The following is a 6,297-nucleotide window of genomic DNA, read 5'->3' on the forward strand; positions in this document are numbered from 1 at the left end:
GAAGTAAAGGGGAAAGAAACATTTTTCCATTACCTATCTGTGTTTTTCTTTATCCAGAGTAATATTTTATTCAGTGATACTCACTAGAAATAATTACCTTAGCCAAGAATGAGAGAGGAAACAAATAAGAGTTAACAACAGTAATTTAGAAATACTTCATCTTCCTTAAATGCTTACAAAGGTTAATAACAATGGAATACTACTTGGCAATGAGAAAGAATGAAATATGGCCTTTTGTAGCAGCGTGGATGGAACTGGAGAGTGTTATGCTAAGTGAAATAAGTCATACAGAGAAGGATACCATATGTTCTCACTCTTATGTGGATCCTGAGAAACTTAAAGGAAGACCATGGGGGAGGGGAAGAAAAAAAAAAAGAGAGGGAGGGAGCCAAGCCATAAGAGACTCTTAAATGAGGGTTGATGGGTGGGAGGGAGAGGGGAGTTGGGTGATGGGCATTGAGGAGGGCACCTGTTGAGATGAGCACTGGGTGTTGTATGGAACCCAATTTGACAATAAATTTCATATTAAAAAAATAATAATAATAAAATAAAAGTACCACTTTCAAAAAAATGTATATTCAAAAGCCAGCTAAAAATCATTCAACCCCATGTGGTAACTGATCCCAGAGATCAATCCATTTACTTTTCTCCAGCAGCCATTAAAAAAGATTATTTTTGACTAATATGGACGTTTGAGAAAACCTTAATATTACCAAATCTAGCCCACAGATATGCATTGCTTATGTATGTAAACAATGTATAAAATGTAATATGGAAATTTCTATACAACATTAAAGAAAGTTGAAATGTACCATATTCTCCATCGGCACCTTTAAATTTTCTTCTTTATGGCTCTTTGGAAGAGAAGCTTCTGGTTCTCAGTGAAGGCTTTGTTCCCAAGATATTAATGGTAAAATTAAGGTGGGGGCAAAAATTAGTGAGATGTTATTTTTCTTCCCTTTCACATAAGTGACCTTATTTTTTTATGTACTTTCCCAGCTTTTGGGGGGCTTTATGTATTTATCTAGTTAATTATATTGACATATGTTATTGTGTAAGTTTAAGGTATAGAATGTGATGATTTGGTATACTATGTATTATAGAAATAATTACCACAATAAGGTTAGGTAACACATCCATCACCTCACAAAGTCACCCTTTTTTAGGGTTAGAATACTTGATATCTACTCTCTTAGCAAATTTCAAATTAGTACACAGTATTATCATCTATAATCTCCATGCTGTACATTAGATTCCAAGGTTTTATTTACCTTATAAATGGAACTTTGAATCTTTTGACCAGTATCTTCCCATTTTCCTCAACACCCAAGCCCTGACAACCAATCTACTTTTCTGTTCAATGAGTTTGACTTCCTTAGATTCCATGTATGAGATTATACAGTATTTGTCTTTGTCTGTCTGGCTTATTTCACTTAGGATAATGTTCTTCCATGTTGTCATAAATAGTAGGGTTTCTTTCTTTTTTATGACTAATAATATATTACATTTTCTTTATCCCTTTCATCTGTGGATGGAGATTTAGGTTGTTTTCATCTGTTGACTATTATGAATAATGTTGCAGTGAACATAGGAGTGCAGATATCTCTTGAGTAATTTCCTTTTCTTCACATGTATAACCACTAGAACAGATAGTAGTTTTATTTCTAATATTTGTAGGAAGCTCCTTATTGTGTTCCATAATGTTTGTACGAATTTACATTCTCACGAAAAGTGCACAAATATTTCCTTTACTAAACATCCTCATCAACAATTTTTATGTCTTGCTTTTTTTTAATAAAGGCCATTCTAACATGTGTGAAGGGATATTTACTGGGTTTGATTTGCATTTCCCTTATGATTGGTGATGCTGAGCATCTTTTCATAGACTTGTTGGCATTTCTATGTGTTTTTTAGAAAAAAATGCTTAGTTCAGTCCTTTGCCCACTTTTTAATCCGATTGCTTCTTTGTTTTGCTATTAAGTTGTATCAATTCCTTATATATTTTGGATATTAACCCCTTTTAAGAAAAAATTTTATGTTTTTCTATTTTATAATACTTTTCAAAAATTGTTCAGTTTTTTATGTTTAATGTTAAAATTTTTGTCATAGGATAGTTAGTGAAGTTCTATGTGAAAGAAAACATTTTTATTCTTACCCCTCATCTTTTTTACATTGCATTTTAAAGACTCTCTTCTATAAAAGCCTTATATTTGGAAGAAAAAAAAAATAAAAGCACATCTGTTCTCTTCGGTAGTACCGAAACTAAAATTCATTGCAATTTGCAGGAAGCTAATTAACGTGTGAGGGTGTCAATTATAACACCTTGGGTACTAATTTTCCTATTTATTCTTCAGGAACCCTCTCTAAATATAGTCTTAGTGACCAATTTACAACCGTATTGAGTGATGGTGGCATGTTAGTCTCTATGGCGAATATTAGTAAAGTTTAATTTTTTCTTCAAGTTTTTTTCTTTTAAGCAGGAAATATATATGAAAATTCTAATATTTTATCCTTCCAAACTATTGACTTCTCCTGCACCCACTTATTCTCTTTGGAGACTATTACATTAGTATGTTGTGTAATTATCTACAATACTGCTCTAGAAACCACATTAGCAACTTTAAGTATTTTGATAAATGTATGTAATGTACATACACAAGTGTATTTAATCAATAATATACATGTATTATGTTTCGTGCAGTGTATGTTTCAAAATGTTGCCTTTTAGCTGTGTTATTTGATTACCTTTAATTCCAATTCACTTAAAAATACCACTTGACTAAATAAAATGAGCACTCTAGACTAATACTCCCAGTTTTGAACTTTATTTTAAGATGGGGGTGTGGTATGTAAGTGTTCAATATAAGATGTCTCCAGAGAAAAAAGCTCACAGATCCTTTCTCCCTTTTTTCAATTCACTTACTTAATTAAAGAAGGTGAGGAGGTTTGACAGTGGAAAGAGTTCTTCTGGTTTCCTCTAAGAAATCTTCATCTTTGGTCACTCAGCTACCTCCCTCCTGAGCAGAATATCTTTCATATTTTGATATATCATTTGAAGTTTCCTTTTAAAAACTAGTTAAATGTGTGAAACTAGAGATGTTTCTCTGTACCTCTTTGCAAATAACAAATATCTGAAAAATTGTTTCCCACAAAATTAACCAGGCATCTCTGATGGGGGGATTTTATTGAGTCTTATATTTTCTTTTACTCTTAAATGTGAAATAACATTTCTGGAATTGTATGTATTTCTCTTTTAACCACTATAAACTATGTGACTATTTTCTTTGTGAAAATAAAAACTGGCCATAAAAACGTACAATATCCCTGGAAGAGCTTTACAGTAATTAAACCATTTCTCAGACATTATTTCATTTAATTCTCCTAATATACTGAAGGCAAGTAGGATTATATTCATCCAAACTTAATATATTTGAAATAAAATATGTCACTGACATTCAAAACAATAATTATTGCCTCAGGTTACTTATATATCATTTTATCTTTGGCTGGTCTTGTTCTGAGAATACTACAGAAAAACCCAAGCAAAGAACATGAACAATGATAAAGTCATGATTGGGAACCTTGTCCCTTAACCTGGCCCTTCTAGAATCTAACTCTGAGGAAACATTACTGAGGTTCATTTTACTTTATCTTCCCTAACATTGTTGTGACAACCACATCCTAATATTTAATAAGAAAAACTGTTACCTAATATGATTCCACCAACAGCCTTTTTATTCCCCTGAAATGTAGTTAACTTCTTGTCTTCACGTATTACCTCCTCCTTGAGAGGAAAAAAATAGTAACACCAAGAAATTATTTCTATTAAAAGTGAAAAATGAACCCTGTTGCTATCTGAATGATCATGACAAAACATACATCACCTTTTCCCCTCTTTCTCATCTACATTGTATGTGGGAAGTTGAAAAGTTACTGAACCTTTGTCTATTTTAACATTCCTGTCTCCTGAATGGACTGGAAAAAGATAAAATTTCAAGTAAATTCCTTCTGAAAAATCTTTAGTGAGACAGACATTTTATTTTAAAAATTAAGGATATAAATTATTCAAGCATCAGGTGGAGGCCCTATTATATACTTTAACAAGTTAGGGGCAATTTTTAAAATTAAAGTATAATATTCAAATCTGAGGTAGTTAACCATCTGTTTTAATTATTTTTGCCACATGAATTAAAACTAAACATTGCTATCAAACTTTCAGGATTTCATTTCTTTTTAATATGATAATCCAGTTGCAAAGAATTAAAAGTTATTGACTACCAAAGGGAAGTTAAAATACCTAGTTTGGATTTATTATTTCAAAGTCATAATAATGAAAAATGCTGTTACATAATCTTAAGAGAGGCCAAAATAATATTCAGTGTTATTATAGACCACACACAGCAGTGATGGTTTCAGCTTTCTCTGCTTCAGATGATCTCCAGAAATATTGACCATTAAGTCCAAAACAAGATCAAGAAATACGGAAATGTCTGAATTAACCATCGATTGCCGTATTTCTCTCATTTTCCTTGATGGTTTTCTTTTCCCCCAGTTTCTCCTGCATTTACATAAAGCCAAGATTTCTAGACACATGCCCTATTCTCATAATTATCTAAACTGATCACTTTTTCTGACTAAACCCTAAGTGATGCACATGACTATTTTGGAAATATAAAAAATGTTAACAGGTATCTGTGTGAGAATTAACAAATGCAATAATACTTTTAGATTTATCACTTACTACAGCACTGTCTTTTAAAATTCTAATTTCAAATATATATATTTAATAACAAAAGGTCTTGACAGCCTTGAGGGCTAAATTAGACCCCTCAAGTTATTCAGGAAATTAAAATCTTAGCTAGGAAATAACTGTAGGCTTCTGATTTGAGGACAATGTTTCTTAAATTGTTTAAGAGAATTGCAGATATCAGAATCCCCTTGGGTACTTATTAAAATTACTAATTTCTGGTAATTACTTATTAAAATGACTTAGTCCTGTCTCAGACCTAATAAATTGGTATCTTAGAGGGGTGGAGGTCTGAGACTATTAAATCAGCACATATGCCCAGATGACTTTCCAGATGCCTGAAGTCTAAAGAACATTTAGGTTTGTTATATTGCCTAATTCTGTTTTCCATATTTTTAAGCAAGCCATACATAAGTATTAGCAAGACATGACATTTCTGTTTCCAGTAGGGTTGAAAAACTTTCCATTGTGTAAAACACAATAGAGTAATGGTTAGCACTCTTTTCTCCTACAAAGTAGGCTCCTACAACTAAATATTTTTCTTTATAAATATTGATTGGTTAGTCAAGACTGTGGGTGATAATAATTCTTAGCACTCTTGTTAGGAATCCTCTTATTCAATTAATACCTTATTTTTACTCATGATATTGTTTTAAAAATGTATGTATGTTAGAAAAAATATATCAATTAAAATGTTAATAGTTTCTTCATCATTATTGTCATTTTCATAAACAGGGCTTTTATATTAAAAATGATTGAATTTGGGGCACCCGGGTGGTTCAGTGGGTTGAGCATCACACTTTGGCTTTGGTCACGATCTTACAGTTCACATGTTTGAGCCCCACATGGAGCTTACTGCTCTCAGCGCAAAGCCTGCTTGGGATCGTCTATCTCCCTCTCTCTCTGCTCCTCCCCCTCTCACATTCTCTCTCACAAAAATAACACATGTTTAAAAAAATGATGGGATTTGATTATCACAGAATTTCGGAAGAAATCAACCCTCAACTTGCCACTAGGTTATTCTTAGTTGTTACATTCATCATAAAGAATATAACAAAAACTTAAATAACAGGCAGAATTCTAAGATGGCAGCCAAGATTTCTGCTCCCTGGTGTATATGCCCTGTCTAGTCCCTCCTGGGAGTGAGATGAACTTGTGAATATAATGTAAGTGGCCACAAGTGCCACCCATAGACTGTTTGCAACATGGATGTGCACTTTTTTCCAGACCATAAAAAGACACCCTGAGAATACAGATAATCCATGCTTGTGCTTCTGACTCACAGAATCCTTGAGGTAATACATTTGTATTGTTTAAAGCTGCTAAATTTGTGACAACTTGTTATGTAGCAGTAGAAAATTAATACACCTGATTCTAAAAATTATATTTAATAAGATTATTTTCTTCAAAATTAAACCAAAGCCATTGTTTTGTCTTAAATATTTTCAAAGGGTAATACTTTCATCAACATGAATGATATGTTTTCCCAATCAGTTCAAGTGGACAGAAATTAAATTCATAACGTAGAACAAGAATTTAAAAGAAGACTA

The sequence above is a fragment of the Lynx canadensis genome, chromosome C2 (genome assembly GCF_007474595.2).
Source record: "Lynx canadensis isolate LIC74 chromosome C2, mLynCan4.pri.v2, whole genome shotgun sequence".
Taxonomy (NCBI): domain Eukaryota; kingdom Metazoa; phylum Chordata; class Mammalia; order Carnivora; family Felidae; genus Lynx; species Lynx canadensis.